This window comes from Carassius gibelio, chromosome B3 (assembly GCF_023724105.1).
Source record: "Carassius gibelio isolate Cgi1373 ecotype wild population from Czech Republic chromosome B3, carGib1.2-hapl.c, whole genome shotgun sequence".
NCBI classification, from domain to species: domain Eukaryota; kingdom Metazoa; phylum Chordata; class Actinopteri; order Cypriniformes; family Cyprinidae; genus Carassius; species Carassius gibelio.
The window spans coordinates 49,372,458-49,388,022 of NC_068398.1; the positions used below are offsets into that span (position 1 = coordinate 49,372,458).

At 50.8% G+C, this 15,565-nt stretch overlaps 19 non-coding genes across 19 annotated transcripts; all 19 read right to left on the reverse strand.

The window, feature by feature from the left end:
- Positions 1-3,744: 3,744 nt before the first annotated feature.
- trnak-cuu (transfer RNA lysine (anticodon CUU)) lies at positions 3,745-3,817 on the reverse strand. The gene has a single exon. It is a non-coding gene; the product is annotated as a tRNA-Lys (tRNA).
- A 787-nt stretch (positions 3,818-4,604) lies between these two features.
- On the reverse strand, positions 4,605-4,678 carry trnan-guu (transfer RNA asparagine (anticodon GUU)). The gene has a single exon. It is a non-coding gene; the product is annotated as a tRNA-Asn (tRNA).
- A 149-nt stretch (positions 4,679-4,827) lies between these two features.
- Positions 4,828-4,900, reverse strand: trnak-cuu (transfer RNA lysine (anticodon CUU)). Its single transcript has one exon. It is a non-coding gene; the product is annotated as a tRNA-Lys (tRNA).
- A 1,011-nt stretch (positions 4,901-5,911) lies between these two features.
- Positions 5,912-5,984, reverse strand: trnak-cuu (transfer RNA lysine (anticodon CUU)). Its single transcript has one exon. It is a non-coding gene; the product is annotated as a tRNA-Lys (tRNA).
- A 788-nt stretch (positions 5,985-6,772) lies between these two features.
- On the reverse strand, positions 6,773-6,846 carry trnan-guu (transfer RNA asparagine (anticodon GUU)). Its single transcript has one exon. It is a non-coding gene; the product is annotated as a tRNA-Asn (tRNA).
- Positions 6,847-6,995: 149 nt separating this feature from the next.
- On the reverse strand, positions 6,996-7,068 carry trnak-cuu (transfer RNA lysine (anticodon CUU)). Its single transcript has one exon. It is a non-coding gene; the product is annotated as a tRNA-Lys (tRNA).
- A 770-nt stretch (positions 7,069-7,838) lies between these two features.
- trnan-guu (transfer RNA asparagine (anticodon GUU)) lies at positions 7,839-7,912 on the reverse strand. The gene has a single exon. It is a non-coding gene; the product is annotated as a tRNA-Asn (tRNA).
- Positions 7,913-8,061: 149 nt separating this feature from the next.
- trnak-cuu (transfer RNA lysine (anticodon CUU)) lies at positions 8,062-8,134 on the reverse strand. The gene has a single exon. It is a non-coding gene; the product is annotated as a tRNA-Lys (tRNA).
- A 788-nt stretch (positions 8,135-8,922) lies between these two features.
- trnan-guu (transfer RNA asparagine (anticodon GUU)) lies at positions 8,923-8,996 on the reverse strand. Its single transcript has one exon. It is a non-coding gene; the product is annotated as a tRNA-Asn (tRNA).
- A 149-nt stretch (positions 8,997-9,145) lies between these two features.
- trnak-cuu (transfer RNA lysine (anticodon CUU)) lies at positions 9,146-9,218 on the reverse strand. The gene has a single exon. It is a non-coding gene; the product is annotated as a tRNA-Lys (tRNA).
- A 1,011-nt stretch (positions 9,219-10,229) lies between these two features.
- trnak-cuu (transfer RNA lysine (anticodon CUU)) lies at positions 10,230-10,302 on the reverse strand. The gene has a single exon. It is a non-coding gene; the product is annotated as a tRNA-Lys (tRNA).
- Positions 10,303-10,949: 647 nt separating this feature from the next.
- Positions 10,950-11,023, reverse strand: trnan-guu (transfer RNA asparagine (anticodon GUU)). Its single transcript has one exon. It is a non-coding gene; the product is annotated as a tRNA-Asn (tRNA).
- A 149-nt stretch (positions 11,024-11,172) lies between these two features.
- Positions 11,173-11,245, reverse strand: trnak-cuu (transfer RNA lysine (anticodon CUU)). The gene has a single exon. It is a non-coding gene; the product is annotated as a tRNA-Lys (tRNA).
- A 788-nt stretch (positions 11,246-12,033) lies between these two features.
- trnan-guu (transfer RNA asparagine (anticodon GUU)) lies at positions 12,034-12,107 on the reverse strand. The gene has a single exon. It is a non-coding gene; the product is annotated as a tRNA-Asn (tRNA).
- A 149-nt stretch (positions 12,108-12,256) lies between these two features.
- trnak-cuu (transfer RNA lysine (anticodon CUU)) lies at positions 12,257-12,329 on the reverse strand. Its single transcript has one exon. It is a non-coding gene; the product is annotated as a tRNA-Lys (tRNA).
- Positions 12,330-13,099: 770 nt separating this feature from the next.
- On the reverse strand, positions 13,100-13,173 carry trnan-guu (transfer RNA asparagine (anticodon GUU)). Its single transcript has one exon. It is a non-coding gene; the product is annotated as a tRNA-Asn (tRNA).
- A 149-nt stretch (positions 13,174-13,322) lies between these two features.
- On the reverse strand, positions 13,323-13,395 carry trnak-cuu (transfer RNA lysine (anticodon CUU)). The gene has a single exon. It is a non-coding gene; the product is annotated as a tRNA-Lys (tRNA).
- Positions 13,396-14,406: 1,011 nt separating this feature from the next.
- Positions 14,407-14,479, reverse strand: trnak-cuu (transfer RNA lysine (anticodon CUU)). Its single transcript has one exon. It is a non-coding gene; the product is annotated as a tRNA-Lys (tRNA).
- Positions 14,480-15,490: 1,011 nt separating this feature from the next.
- Positions 15,491-15,563, reverse strand: trnak-cuu (transfer RNA lysine (anticodon CUU)). The gene has a single exon. It is a non-coding gene; the product is annotated as a tRNA-Lys (tRNA).
- Positions 15,564-15,565: the final 2 nt, after the last annotated feature.

A 15,565-nucleotide genomic window follows, 5' to 3' on the forward strand; every position in this document is an offset into this window, starting at 1 on the left:
TCCATGGCCAGCCAGCTTCTTTGTGATCTGGAATTTACAAATGTAATAAGACATTTGTGGTGTAACGTTAGCAATAACAATAATATTAATGTCTATCAGACGGTATTTATGAACATTACAGAACAGTTAAATATTTTTTTTTACCTTTTTTGTGGAATCCATCTTTAAGATTTTGCCATAGATGGATGTGATGCTGGCCTTTATGTGTCCAATTCTGGAGAGGATATCCCTGCCGTAAACTGAGAGCAGCCAACGACTGGTGGGGATCTCAATTGGCTCTGGAGGCTCCTGGCAGACCACCGGAGAAAGGCTGGGTCGATCGACAAAGTCAGCACACTCCCCAAGATAGTGTGCCAACCGATTTAACCATTCCTCCCCATGGTTCTCTTTCAACTGCCGCACCAAACGAGCTGGGCTGTTGCCCAGTGTCCGGTCCCGAAGCAGCCTAATGACACGGATGTCACAGGCATACCTGAAATCGCACATTGTTGCTGTGATCAGTTAAATGTTCTTTAGTCCTCACAATAACCATCTTTAGACTACTCTACTCACATTTTCTGGTGCGGCAGGTCAAGCTGGTCCCGGACAGTCTGGCTAGTGGACAGATAGTTCAGAGAACACACAGTGCACCTGAGTGTCTCTGTCACCATGACATAGTACCTATCGATGTCCAGAACCTTCCGTGCTCTGTTATGGACACCATAGCCTGTCAGGTTCTTGCCACAAGCTGGACAGAAAACATTCACCTTCCACAGGTCATAGGGCATCCACACCATCAACCGATGGGTGAAGAACCGGTCAGGTGTAGGTGTCTGGTGATTAATGAGAGCTGGGACAGGCGGCTCGTACCACAGCTTCAAATCTGGCCGCAGCTTGCCAGCGTGGAAAATAGTGCTGGCAATCCACCTCTGGTCCTGCACAGGGATGGTCTTGGGCCATTCACCTGGCAGCCAGAAAGAAGCTGGGGCCCCACTGGCTGGCTGGACTCCTCCAGGCTCCTCCTGTATGGAAGACAAGTTGTTATTCCATTAAATGTTGCACTACTTTATATCATAGCCTGTTCTATAAATAGAAGCCGCTGCACTCACAGAGGATGGAGATGGGCTGGGGGTCATCACAAAGGATGGAGCGGGAGAGGTGCTGGGAGGAGAAGGCCTAGCTGTTCCTTCAGAGGACGGAGGAGAGGGACTGGTGGTCTTCACAGAAGACAGAGAAGGGGTGGAGCTCCTCACAGAGGATAGAGGGGTGGAGGCAGTCCTCACAGAGGCCATAGCCTGAGTCCTCACTGATGAAGGAGGAGAGGGGCTGGGAAGAGAAGATGAGGATGCAGAGGGTGTAGGAGAGGGGCTGGGGGTCCTCCGATCCACTAAGTTGGGTTTTAGCATTGTCGACTTTGACCCACCAAAGCGTGACTTATTGAACTTAAAAAGAAAAAACAAAGTTAATTGATATCATGTTCATTACATAATTTTTTCTAGCCCAAACATATACATAAATCTATCCTATCAAACAAATACACAACGATTCTAATTAGACATTAATTGATTAAAGAGAAAATATTCACCATAGTCAAATTTAGAGGAGGCCTCAGGAATGAGGGTTGGGCAGAAGCAGCCGCTTCAGGAGCCGTATCAGAAGCAGCAGGAGGTGGAGCAGAAGAGTGAGTGGCAGTGGCAGTGGCAGACTGCTAATACAACCACCAAAGGGCATAAAATATAGTGAAATGGCATAACAACATTTTAATGGATATGTGATGATACATCAAATGTCATTACCTTATTAATGTGGAATCCACAATTGCAGGCCATGGAGCCTCCAAAGAGGGTGGTCTGCCCATGGGCCTGCATGGGGCATTTCTCAATCTGAAAAGATAATAATCATTGTTTACTTTACTAACTTGTCTGAACTATTGTCAGGTGATCTGCATACTACATACTATATAATGAATGAATGATAACTTTGCTTTACCTTCTGGTAGAGGTCATACCACTTGCGTTGCCTTGGGGCTGGTCTGTTGCCTTCTCCAGAAGGCCAAACCCCACAGCGGGCAAAAGTCCTCAACCTGGCCATCCACTCGCCGTCTCCCATGGCCTTGTGGCTTTTTGGCTTAGTGCTCATCTACACACAAAATGGTTTCATTCATAATTCCTATTTAAATGTTAGGTTGGCATAAGTGATTGTTAAAAAGAGAGGCTCGAATACTTGGAAAAAATAAGGGTGTGCAATAAGACCTAAATCTAACTTCAGGATTTGAGAAATTATTTCACAACAGCTACATATGTCAATATAGTTATTTTTGTTATTTGATTATAATTTAAATGAGAACAAAGTAAATTACAAATAATAGGACAAATACATTAGTAACAAATACAGCAGTAATAATAATAATACAACAATGTAATAAGAAATACTTAGTTCTCATCTACACACACAATTTAAAAACATGGATTTCATTCATAATGCTTATTTAAAATAAATAAATAAATGTATGTAATGTTAGGTTAGCATCAGTGATTGTAAAAAAAAGAGACACTCAAATACTAGGAAAATTTAAGCAATTATTTCACAACAGCTACATATCTTAATATAGTTTTTTTTGTTATTTGATATTTATTTAAATAGATAAAGAAGACAATTACAAACAAGAGGACAAATACATTAGTAATAATAATAGAACAATCAGAAATACTAGAGAAATTGCATAAAATGTCAAATTAAAACACTGCATAGTCTTCACTCTCTCAGATATGAACTGTTCCTTTTTAAAGCAGTGAGCGTTTTTATTTTTATTCTTCTTTGTTTTAAATGAATGACAGACAGGGACTAAATTAGGCTGCCGCACTGAATGCATGGACCCAATTTACTGATACACATCCGGTTTTCAAACAAAAGATTTATTTAAGTCTATTTATTATATTCATTTATTCAACAGGTAAACACAGTTGGGTATTTTGACGTAATGGTGTGTCTTTTTGACCATTCAAGTGCAATAAACCGTCACAGAAAAACAGAATTCGCGAATAAAAGCGGAGCGTGCGTGCGCTCGCATGCGCGCATGCCGCCGCTCCTTTCTTATTCTCTGCATACTGCGCTTACTAACTTAATTTGACATCAAGCAAGCAAATTCCGTTCTTTATTTATATTCATTAATACACATTCAATCTTACATTATGTGCCAATAACTGTAAGCGGTAATAATGCATACAGCGAAATAAACGATTGAACAAAATCCCTAACGGTCCACTCGTTATATCATCGTTAAGATATAAGTCATCATATCGCCCACAACAACGACCAATTAAGCACACGGTAAACAGAAACAAAGAAAAAATATTACTTACATTTTTCGATGAGAAGAAATACTATCTATCAAATTGCTCGATGATAATTTTGAAGTGCGCGCTCGTCAGAATAGACTCCGTCACCAGTGTCGTCACCCAAACTGACAGAGCAGCGATTGGCTCTCATAGCTCACTATGGAGAGCGGCACAGCGATTGGTGCCTGAAAGCTCACAATGGCGAGCGAGCTCAGCGATAGGCTCTCTTCCAGTCTGACAATGACAGCCGATCCTGATCCAGGTAGCGCCACAGAGACTGACGGTGCATGCTTCTATGGGTAACGGTCAAAAAAGAATTCGAAGCTGGGCGCGTCTCACAGGTTGGCTGCAGCACTGGTCCTGCGTCAGCAAATTGAGGTCAAAAGAACGACACCCGTTGGGAGGGGCCAGAGAGAGCCAAAGGACACACCCAACGCGGGGCTCGAACCCACAACCCTGAGATTAAGAGTCTCATGCTCTACCGACTGAGCTAGCCGGGCTGTGGTGGTCGAAAGATCAAGGCTGACCGCTGTTTTGATAAGTGCCAAACATTTCATGCGCAAAACGGAGCCTCGCTTCCAGCACAGGCTTGACGAAACATCTCACGGGTAAGGTAGGCTTAAGCCTAGCGGTAGGTTTAGAGCAGTGGCGTCCCAACTCGATCCTGGAGGTTCCTTGTCCTGCCGAGTTTGGATCCAAGCACAAAGAAACACACCTGAAGCTGTGTGTTGCAGGCAGGTCTGATGGAGCTGGCTGGAGCGAAACTCTACCTGACAGGGGCCCTCCAGGACAGAGTTTGGACACCCCTGGCTTAGAATGTTCTCTGTTTGTTTTAGCCACGCCTGTTGCTGGGGAATACAGATTGAAGGAGCAGAGCTCTTGTCCAACAGCCTGAAAGGCTACTAGTTCAGCCAACTCATCAAACGTTCCAGGTATGGAGTTCTGTCCCGCTGTGTGAATACAGTTTGCAAACTCCGACAGCATGTGATTGGAAAGCCAATTTGGTGGCATTTTGTGGCGCTCCAAGAGGGAGATTTGATCAGGACCTCCCTGGACCACACAGGCCTCCACCACCCGGAAAACAAAACGCGAACACTCCGCGTACACGCCACAGCAAACTTGAGCTGACGCAAACATTCACTCAGCACCCTTTGTCTTCTTTTAACACTAGACGACTCGCAAAGCTGTTCACTCTCAAAAGGGGCAACGGACGCTGCTCCACGCATGCGTCAGCGGACACGTGTGCTAAATTCTGCGCTTGTCGACATGGCTGCGAAAAGCTTCCTTCGTCCCTGGGTGGGCTCGAACCACCATCCTTTCGGTTAACAGCCGAACGCGCTAGCCTATTGCGCCACAGAGACTGACCTTGCATGCTCCTATGGGTAACGGTCAAAAAAGAATTCGAAGCTGGGCGCGTCTCACAGGTTGGCTGCAGCACTGGTCCTGCGTCAGCAAATTGAGGTCAAGAGAACGACTCCCGTTGGGAGGGGCCAGAGAGAGCCAAAGGACACACCCAACATGGGGCTCGAACCCACGACCCTGAGATTAAGAGTCTCATGCTCTACCAACTGAGCTAGCCGGGCTGCGGTGGTCGAAAGATCAAGGCTGACCGCTGTTTTGATAAGTGCCAAAAATTTCATGCGCAAAACGGAGCCTCGCTTCCAACACAGGCTTGACGAAACATCTCACGGGTAAGGTTGGACTTAAGCCTAGCGGTAGGTTTAGAGCAGTGGCGTCCCAACTCGATCCTGGAGGTTCCTTGTCCTGCCGAGTTTGGATCCAAGCACAAAGAAACACACCTGAAGCTGTGTGTTGCAGGCAGGTCTGATGGAGCTGGCTGGAGCGAAACTCTACCTGACAGGGGCCCTCCAGGACAGAGTTTGGACACCCCTGGCTTAGACTGTTCTCTGTTTGTTTTAGCCACGCCTGTTGCTGGGGAATACAGATTGAAGGAGCAGAGCTCTTGTCCAACAGCCTGAAAGGCTACTAGTTCAGCCAACTCATCAAACGTTCCAGGTATGGAGTTCTGTCCCGCTGTGTGAATACAGTTTGCAAACTCCGACAGCATGTGATTGGAAAGCCAATTTGGTGGCATTTTGTGGCGCTCCAAGAGGGAGATTTGATCAGGACCTCCCTGGACCACACAGGCCTCCACCACCCGGAAAACAAAACACGAACACTCCGCGTACACGCCACAGCAAACTTGAGCTGACGCAAACATTCACTCAGCACCCTTTGTCTTCTTTTAACACTAGACGACTCGCAAAGCTGTTCACTCTCAAAAGGGGCTACGGACGCTGCTCCACGCATGCGTCAGCAGACACGTGTGCTAAATTCTGCGCTTGCCGACATGGCTGCGAAAAGCTTCCTTCGTCCCTGGGTGGGCTCGAACCACCATCCTTTCAGTTAACAGCCGAACGCACTAGCCTATTGCGCCACAGAGAATGACCGTGCAGGCTCGTATGGGTAACGGTCAAAAAAGAAATCGAAGCTGGGCGCGTCTCACAGGATGGCTGCAGAACTGGTCCTGCATCAGCAAATTGAGGTCAAGAGAACGACACCCGTTGGGAGGGGCCAGAGAGAGCCAAAGGACACGCCCAACATGGGGCTTGAACCCACGACCCTGAGATTAAGAGTCTCATGCTCTACCGACTGAGCTAGCCGGGCTGCAGTGGTCGAAAGATCAAGGCTGACCGCTGTTTTGATAAGTGCCAAACATTTCATGCGCAAAACGGAGCCTCGCTTCCAACACAGGCTTGATGAAACATCTCACGGGTAAGGTTGGACTTAAGCCTAGCGGTAGGTTTAGAGCAGTGGCGTCCCAACTCGATCCTGGAGGTTCCTTGTCCTGCCGAGTTTGGATCCAAGCACAAAGAAACACACCTGAAGCTGTGTGTTGCAGGCAGGTCTGATGGAGCTGGCTGGAGCGAAACTCTACCTGACAGGGGCCCTCCAGGACAGAGTTTGGACACCCCTGGCTTAGACTGTTCTCTGTTTGTTTTAGCCACGCCTGTTGCTGGGGAATACAGATTGAAGGAGCAGAGCTCTTGTCCAACAGCCTGAAAGGCTACTAGTTCAGCCAACTCATCAAACGTTCCAGGTATGGAGTTCTGTCCCGCTGTGTGAATACAGTTTGCAAACTCCGACAGCATGTGATTGGAAAGCCAATTTGGTGGCATTTTGTGGCGCTCCAAGAGGGAGATTTGATCAGGACCTCCCTGGACCACACAGGCCTCCACCACGCGGAAAACAAAACACGAACACTCCGCGTACTCGCCACAGCAAACTTGAGCTGACGCAAACATTCACTCAGCACCCTTTGTCTTCTTTTAACACTAGACGACTCGCAAAGCTGGTCACTCTCAAAAGGGGCTACGGACGCTGCTCCACGCATGCGTCAGCGGACACGTTTGCTAAATTCTGCGCTTGCCGACATGGCTGCGAAAAGCTTCCTTCGTCCCTGGGTGGGCTCGAACCACCATCCTTTCGGTTAACAGCCGAACGCGCTAGCCTATTGCGCCACAGAGACTGACGGTGCACGCCCATATGGGTAACGGTCAAAAAAGAATTCGAAGCTGGGCGCGTCTCACAGGATGGCTGCAGCACTGGTCCTGCGTCAGCAAATTGAGGTCAAGAGAACGACACCCGTTGGGAGGGGCCAGAGAGAGCCAAAGGACACGCCCAACGTGGGGCTCGAACCCACGACCCTGAGATTAAGAGTCTCATGCTCTACCGACTGAGCTAGCCGGGCTGCGGTGGTCGAAAGATCAAGGCTGACCGCTGTTTTGATAAGTGCCAAACATTTCATGCGCAAAACGGAGCCTCGCTTCCAACACAGGCTTGACGAAACATCTCACGGGTAAGGTTGGACTTAAGCCTAGCGGTAGGTTTAGAGCAGTGGCGTCCCAACTCGATCCTGGAGGTTGCTTGTCCTGCCGAGTTTGGATCCAAGCACAAAGAAACACACCTGAAGCTGTGTGTTGCAGGCAGGTCTGATGGAGCTGGCTGGAGCGAAACTCTACCTGACAGGGGCCCTCCAGGACAGAGTTTGGACACCCCTGGCTTAGACTGTTCTCTGTTTGTTTTAGCCACGCCTGTTGCTGGGGAATACAGATTGAAGGAGCAGAGCTCTTGTCCAACAGCCTGAAAGGCTACTAGTTCAGCCAACTCATCAAACGTTCCAGGTATGGAGTTCTGTCCCGCTGTGTGAATACAGTTTGCAAACTCCGACAGCATGTGATTGGAAAGCCAATTTGGTGGCATTTTGTGGCGCTCCAAGAGGGAGATTTGATCAGGACCTCCCTGGACCACACAGGCCTCCACCACCCGGAAAACAAAACGCGAACACTCCGCGTACACGCCACAGCAAACTTGAGCTGACGCAAACATTCACTCAGCACCCTTTGTCTTCTTTTAACACTAGACGACTCGCAAAGCTGTTCACTCTCAAAAGGGGCTACGGACGCTGCTCCACGCATGATAAATTCTGCGCTTGCCGACATGGCTGCGAAAAGCTTCCTTCGTCCCTGGGTGGGCTCGAACCACCATCCTTTCGGTTAACAGCCGAACGCGCTAGCCTATTGCGCCACAGAGACTGACGGTGCATGCTCGTATGGGTAACGGTCAAAAATGAAATCAAAGCTGGGCGCGTCTCACAGGATGGCTGCAGCACTGGTCCTGAGTCAGCAAAATGAGGTCAAGAGAACGACACCCGTTGGGAGGGGCCAGAGAGAGCCAAAGGACACGCCCAACGTGGGGCTCGAACCCACGACCCTGAGATTAAGAGTCTCATGCTCTACCGACTGAGCTAGCCGGGCTGCAGTTGTCGAAAGATCAAGGCTGACCGCTGTTTTGATAAGTGCCAAACATTTCATGCGCAAAACGGAGCCTCGCTTCCAACACAGGCTTGACGAAACATCTCACGGGTAAGGTTGGACTTAAGCCTAGCGGTAGGTTTAGAGCAGTGGCGTCCCAACTCGATCCTGGAGGTTCCTTGTCCTGCCGAGTTTGGATCCAAGCACAAAGAAACACACCTGAAGCTGTGTGTTGCAGGCAGGTCTGATGGAGCTGGCTGGAGCGAATCTCTACCTGACAGGGGCCCTCCAGGACAGAGTTTGGACACCCCTGGCTTAGACTGTTCTCTGTTTGTTTTAGCCACGCCTGTTGCTGGGGAATACAGATTGAAGGAGCAGAGCTCTTGTCCAACAGCCTGAAAGGCTACTAGTTCAGCCAACTCATCAAACGTTCCAGGTATGGAGTTCTGTCCCGCTGTGTGAATACAGTTTGCAAACTCCGACAGCATGTGATTGGAAAGCCAATTTGGTGGCATTTTGTGGCGCTCCAAGAGGGAGATTTGATCAGGACCTCCCTGGACCACACAGGCCTCCACCACCCGGAAAACAAAACGCGAACACTCCGCGTACACGCCACAGCAAACTTGAGCTGACGCAAACATTCACTCAGCACCCTTTGTCTTCTTTTAACACTAGACGACTCGCAAAGCTGTTCACTCTCAAAAGGGGCAACGGACGCTGCTCCACGCATGCGTCAGCGGACACGTGTGCTAAATTCTGCGCTTGTCGACATGGCTGCGAAAAGCTTCCTTCGTCCCTGGGTGGGCTCGAACCACCATCCTTTCGGTTAACAGCCGAACGCGCTAGCCTATTGCGCCACAGAGACTGACCTTGCATGCTCCTATGGGTAACGGTCAAAAAAGAATTCGAAGCTGGGCGCGTCTCACAGGTTGGCTGCAGCACTGGTCCTGCGTCAGCAAATTGAGGTCAAGAGAACGACTCCCGTTGGGAGGGGCCAGAGAGAGCCAAAGGACACACCCAACATGGGGCTCGAACCCACGACCCTGAGATTAAGAGTCTCATGCTCTACCGACTGAGCTAGCCGGGCTGCGGTGGTCGAAAGATCAAGGCTGACCGCTGTTTTGATAAGTGCCAAAAATTTCATGCGCAAAACGGAGCCTCGCTTCCAACACAGGCTTGACGAAACATCTCACGGGTAAGGTTGGACTTAAGCCTAGCGGTAGGTTTAGAGCAGTGGCGTCCCAACTCGATCCTGGAGGTTCCTTGTCCTGCCGAGTTTGGATCCAAGCACAAAGAAACACACCTGAAGCTGTGTGTTGCAGGCAGGTCTGATGGAGCTGGCTGGAGCGAAACTCTACCTGACAGGGGCCCTCCAGGACAGAGTTTGGACACCCCTGGCTTAGACTGTTCTCTGTTTGTTTTAGCCACGCCTGTTGCTGGGGAATACAGATTGAAGGAGCAGAGCTCTTGTCCAACAGCCTGAAAGGCTACTAGTTCAGCCAACTCATCAAACGTTCCAGGTATGGAGTTCTGTCCCGCTGTGTGAATACAGTTTGCAAACTCCGACAGCATGTGATTGGAAAGCCAATTTGGTGGCATTTTGTGGCGCTCCAAGAGGGAGATTTGATCAGGACCTCCCTGGACCACACAGGCCTCCACCACCCGGAAAACAAAACACGAACACTCCGCGTACACGCCACAGCAAACTTGAGCTGACGCAAACATTCACTCAGCACCCTTTGTCTTCTTTTAACACTAGACGACTCGCAAAGCTGTTCACTCTCAAAAGGGGCTACGGACGCTGCTCCACGCATGCGTCAGCAGACACGTGTGCTAAATTCTGCGCTTGCCGACATGGCTGCGAAAAGCTTCCTTCGTCCCTGGGTGGGCTCGAACCACCATCCTTTCAGTTAACAGCCGAACGCACTAGCCTATTGCGCCACAGAGAATGACCGTGCATGCTCGTATGGGTAACGGTCAAAAAAGAAATCGAAGCTGGGCGCGTCTCACAGGATGGCTGCAGCACTGGTCCTGCGTCAGCAAATTGAGGTCAAGAGAACGACACCCGTTGGGAGGGGCCAGAGAGAGCCAAAGGACACGCCCAACATGGGGCTTGAACCCACGACCCGGAGATTAAGAGTCTCATGCTCTACCGACTGAGCTAGCCGGGCTGCGGTGGTCGAAAGATCAAGGCTGACCGCTGTTTTGATAAGTGCCAAACATTTCATGCGCAAAACGGAGCCTCGCTTTCAACACAGGCTTGACGAAACATCTCACGGGTAAGGTTGGACTTAAGCCTAGCGGTAGGTTTAGAGCAGTGGCGTCCCAACTCGATCCTGGAGGTTCCTTGTCCTGCCGAGTTTGGATCCAAGCACAAAGAAACACACCTGAAGCTGTGTGTTGCAGGCAGGTCTGATGGAGCTGGCTGGAGCGAAACTCTACCTGACAGGGGCCCTCCAGGACAGAGTTTGGACACCCCTGGCTTAGACTGTTCTCTGTTTGTTTTAGCCACGCCTGTTGCTGGGGAATACAGATTGAACGAGCAGAGCTCTTGTCCAACAGCCTGAAAGGCTACTAGTTGGCCTCCACCACAGGCCTCCACCACGCGGAAAACAAAACACGAACACTCCGCGTACTCGCCACAGCAAACTTGAGCTGACGCAAACATTCACTCAGCACCCTTTGTCTTCTTTTAACACTAGACGACTCGCAAAGCTGTTCACTCTCAAAAGGGGCTACGGACGCTGCTCCACGCATGCGTCAGCGGACACGTTTGCTAAATTCTGCGCTTGCCGACATGGCTGCGAAAAGCTTCCTTCGTCCCTGGGTGGGCTCGAACCACCATCCTTTCGGTTAACAGCCGAACGCGCTAGCCTATTGCGCCACAGAGACTGACGGTGCACGCTCATATGGGTAACGGTCAAAAAAGAATTTGAAGCTGGGCGCGTCTCACAGGATGGCTGCAGCACTGGTCCTGCGTCAGCAAATTGAGGTCAAGAGAACGACACCCGTTGGGAGGGGCCAGAGATAGCCAAAGGACACACCCAACGTGGGGCTCGAACCCACGACCCTGAGATTAAGAGTCTCATGCTCTACCGACTGAGCTAGCCGGGCTGCGGTGGTCGAAAGATCAAGGCTGACCGCTGTTTTGATAAGTGCCAAACATTTCATGCGCAAAACGGAGCCTCGCTTCCAACACAGGCTTGATGAAACATCTCACGGGTAAGGTTGGACTTAAGCCTAGCGGTAGGTTTAGAGCAGTGGCGTCCCAACTCGATCCTGGAGGTTCCTTGTCCTGCCGAGTTTGGATCCAAGCACAAAGAAACACACCTGAAGCTGTGTGTTGCAGGCAGGTCTGATGGAGCTGGCTGGAGCGAAACTCTACCTGACAGGGGCCCTCCAGGACAGAGTTTGGACACCCCTGGCTTAGACTGTTCTCTGTTTGTTTTAGCCACGCCTGTTGCTGGGGAATACAGATTGAAGGAGCAGAGCTCTTGTCCAACAGCCTGAAAGGCTACTAGTTCAGCCAACTCATCAAACGTTCCAGGTATGGAGTTCTGTCCCGCTGTGTGAATACAGTTTGCAAACTCCGACAGCATGTGATTGGAAAGCCAATTTGGTGGCATTTTGTGGCGCTCCAAGAGGGAGATTTGATCAGGACCTCCCTGGACCACACAGGCCTCCACCACGCGGAAAACAAAACACGAACACTCCGCGTACTCGCCACAGCAAACTTGAGCTGACGCAAACATTCACTCAGCACCCTTTGTCTTCTTTTAACACTAGACGACTCGCAAAGCTGGTCACTCTCAAAAGGGGCTACGGACGCTGCTCCACGCATGCGTCAGCGGACACGTTTGCTAAATTCTGCGCTTGCCGACATGGCTGCGAAAAGCTTCCTTCGTCCCTGGGTGGGCTCGAACCACCATCCTTTCGGTTAACAGCCGAACGCGCTAGCCTATTGCGCCACAGAGACTGACGGTGCACGCCCATATGGGTAACGGTCAAAAAAGAATTCGAAGCTGGGCGCGTCTCACAGGATGGCTGCAGCACTGGTCCTGCGTCAGCAAATTGAGGTCAAGAGAACGACACCCGTTGGGAGGGGCCAGAGAGAGCCAAAGGACACGCCCAACGTGGGGCTCGAACCCACGACCCTGAGATTAAGAGTCTCATGCTCTACCGACTGAGCTAGCCGGGCTGCGGTGGTCGAAAGATCAAGGCTGACCGCTGTTTTGATAAGTGCCAAACATTTCATGCGCAAAACGGAGCCTCGCTTCCAACACAGGCTTGACGAAACATCTCACGGGTAAGGTTGGACTTAAGCCTAGCGGTAGGTTTAGAGCAGTGGCGTCCCAACTCGATCCTGGAGGTTGCTTGTCCTGCCGAGTTTGGATCCAAGCACAAAGAAACACACCTGAAGCTGTGTGTTGCAGGCAGGTCTGATGGAGCTGGCTGGAGCGAAACTCTACCTGACAGGGGCCCTCCAGGACAGAGTTTGGACACCCCTGGCTTAGACTGTTCTCTGTTTGTTTTAGCCACGCCTGTTGCTGGGGAATACAGATTGAAGGAGCAGAGCTCTTGTCCAACAGCCTGAAAGGCTACTAGTTCAGCCAACTCATCAAACGTTCCAGGTATGGAGTTCTGTCCCGCTGTGTGAATACAGTTTGCAAACTCCGACAGCATGTGATTGGAAAGCCAATTTGGTGGCATTTTGTGGCGCTCCAAGAGGGAGATTTGATCAGGACCTCCCTGGACCACACAGGCCTCCACCACCCGGAAAACAAAACGCGAACACTCCGCGTACACGCCACAGCAAACTTGAGCTGACGCAAACATTCACTCAGCACCCTTTGTCTTCTTTTAACACTAGACGACTCGCAAAGCTGTTCACTCTCAAAAGGGGCTACGGACGCTGCTCCACGCATGCTAAATTCTGCGCTTGCCGACATTGCTGCGAAAAGCTTCCTTCGTCCCTGGGTGGGCTCGAACCACCATCCTTTCGGTTAACAGCCGAACGCGCTAGCCTATTGCGCCACAGAGACTGACCTTGCATGCTCCTATGGGTAACGGTCAAAAAAGAATTCGAAGCTGGGCGCGTCTCACAGGTTGCCTGCAGCACTGGTCCTGTGTCAGCAAATTGAGGTCAAGAGAACGACTCCCGTTGGGAGGGGCCAGAGAGAAACAAAGGACACACCCAACATGGGGCTCGAACCCACGACCCTGAGATTAAGAGTCTCATGCTCTACCGACTGAGCTAGCCGGGCTGCGGTGGTCGAAAGATCAAGGCTGACCGCTGTTTTGATAAGTGCCAAAAATTTCATGCGCAAAACGGAGCCTCGCTTCCAACACAGGCTTGACAAAACATCTCACGGGTAAGGTTGGACTTAAGCCTAGCGGTAGGTTTAGAGCAGTGGCGTCCCAACTCGATCCTGGAGGTTCCTTGTCCTGCCGAGTTTGGATCCAAGCACAAAGAAACACACCTGAAGCTGTGTGTTGCAGGCAGGTCTGATGGAGCTGGCTGGAGCGAATCTCTACCTGACAGGGGCCCTCCAGGACAGAGTTTGGACACCCCTGGCTTAGACTGTTCTCTGTTTGTTTTAGCCACGCCTGTTGCTGGGGAATACAGATTGAACGAGCAGAGCTCTTGTCCAACAGCCTGAAAGGCTACTAGTTCAGCCAACTCATCAAACGTTCCAGGTATGGAGTTCTGTCCCGCTGTGTGAATACAGTTTGCAAACTCCGACAGCATGTGATTGGAAAGCCAATTTGGTGGCATTTTGTGGCGCTCCAAGAGGGAGATTTGATCAGGACCTCCCTGGACCACACAGGCCTCCACCACCCGGAAAACAAAACACGAACCCTCCGCGTACACGCCACAGCAAACTTGAGCTGACGCAAACATTCACTCAGCACCCTTTGTCTTCTTTTAACACTAGACGACTCGCAAAGCTGTTCACTCTCAAAAGGGGCTACGGACGCTGCTCCACGCATGCGTCAGCAGACACGTGTGCTAAATTCTGCGCTTGCCGACATGGCTGCGAAAAGCTTCCTTCGTCCCTGGGTGGGCTCGAACCACCATCCTTTCAGTTAACAGCCGAACGCACTAGCCTATTGCGCCACAGAGAATGACCGTGCATGCTCGTATGGGTAACGGTCAAAAAAGAAATCGAAGCTGGGCGCCTCTCACAGGATGGCTGCAGCACTGGTCCTGCGTCAGCAAATTGAGGTCAAGAGAACGACACCCGTTGGGAGGGGCCAGAGAGAGCCAAAGGACACGCCCAACGTGGGGCTCGAACCCACGACCCTGAGATTAAGAGTCTCATGCTCTACCGACTGAGCTAGCCGGGCTGCGGTGGTCGAAAGATCAAGGCTGACCGCTGTTTTGATAAGTGCCAAACATTTCATGCGCAAAACGGAGCCTCGCTTCCAACACAGGCTTGACAAAACATCTCACGGGTAAGGTTGGACTTAAGCCTAGCGGTAGGTTTAGAGCAGTGGCGTCCCAACTCGATCCTGGAGGTTCCTTGTCCTGCCGAGTTTGGATCCAAGCACAAAGAAACACACCTGAAGCTGTGTGTTGCAGGCAGGTCTGATGGAGCTGGCTGGAGCGAAACTCTACCTGACAGGGGCCCTCCAGGACAGAGTTTGGACACCCCTGGCTTAGACTGTTCTCTGTTTGTTTTAGCCACGCCTGTTGCTGGGGAATACAGATTGAACGAGCAGAGCTCTTGTCCAACAGCCTGAAAGGCTACTAGTTCAGCCAACTCATCAAACGTTCCAGGTATGGAGTTCTGTCCCGCTGTGTGAATACAGTTTGCAAACTCCGACAGCATGTGATTGGAAAGCCAATTTGGTGGCATTTTGTGGCGCTCCAAGAGGGAGATTTGATCAGGACCTCCCTGGACCACACAGGCCTCCACCACCCGGAAAACAAAACACGAACCCTCCGCGTACACGCCACAGCAAACTTGAGCTGACGCAAACATTCACTCAGCACCCTTTGTCTTCTTTTAACACTAGACGAATCGCAAAGCTGTTCACTCTCAAAAGGGGCTACGGACGCTGCTCCACGCATGCGTCAGCAGACACGTGTGCTAAATTCTGCGCTTGCCGACATGGCTGCGAAAAGCTTCCTTCGTCCCTGGGTGGGCTCGAACCACCATCCTTTCAGTTAACAGCCGAACGCACTAGCCTATTGCGCCACAGAGAATGACCGTGCATGCTCGTATGGGTAACGGTCAAAAAAGAAATCGAAGCTGGGCGCGTCTCACAGGATGGCTGCAGCACTGGTCCTGCGTCAGTAAATTGAGGTCAAGAGAACGACACCCGTTGGGAGGGGCCAGAGAGAGCCAAAGGACACGCCGAACGTGGGGCTCGAACCCACGACCCTGAGATTAAGAGTCTCATGCTCTACCGACTGAGCTAGCCGGGCTG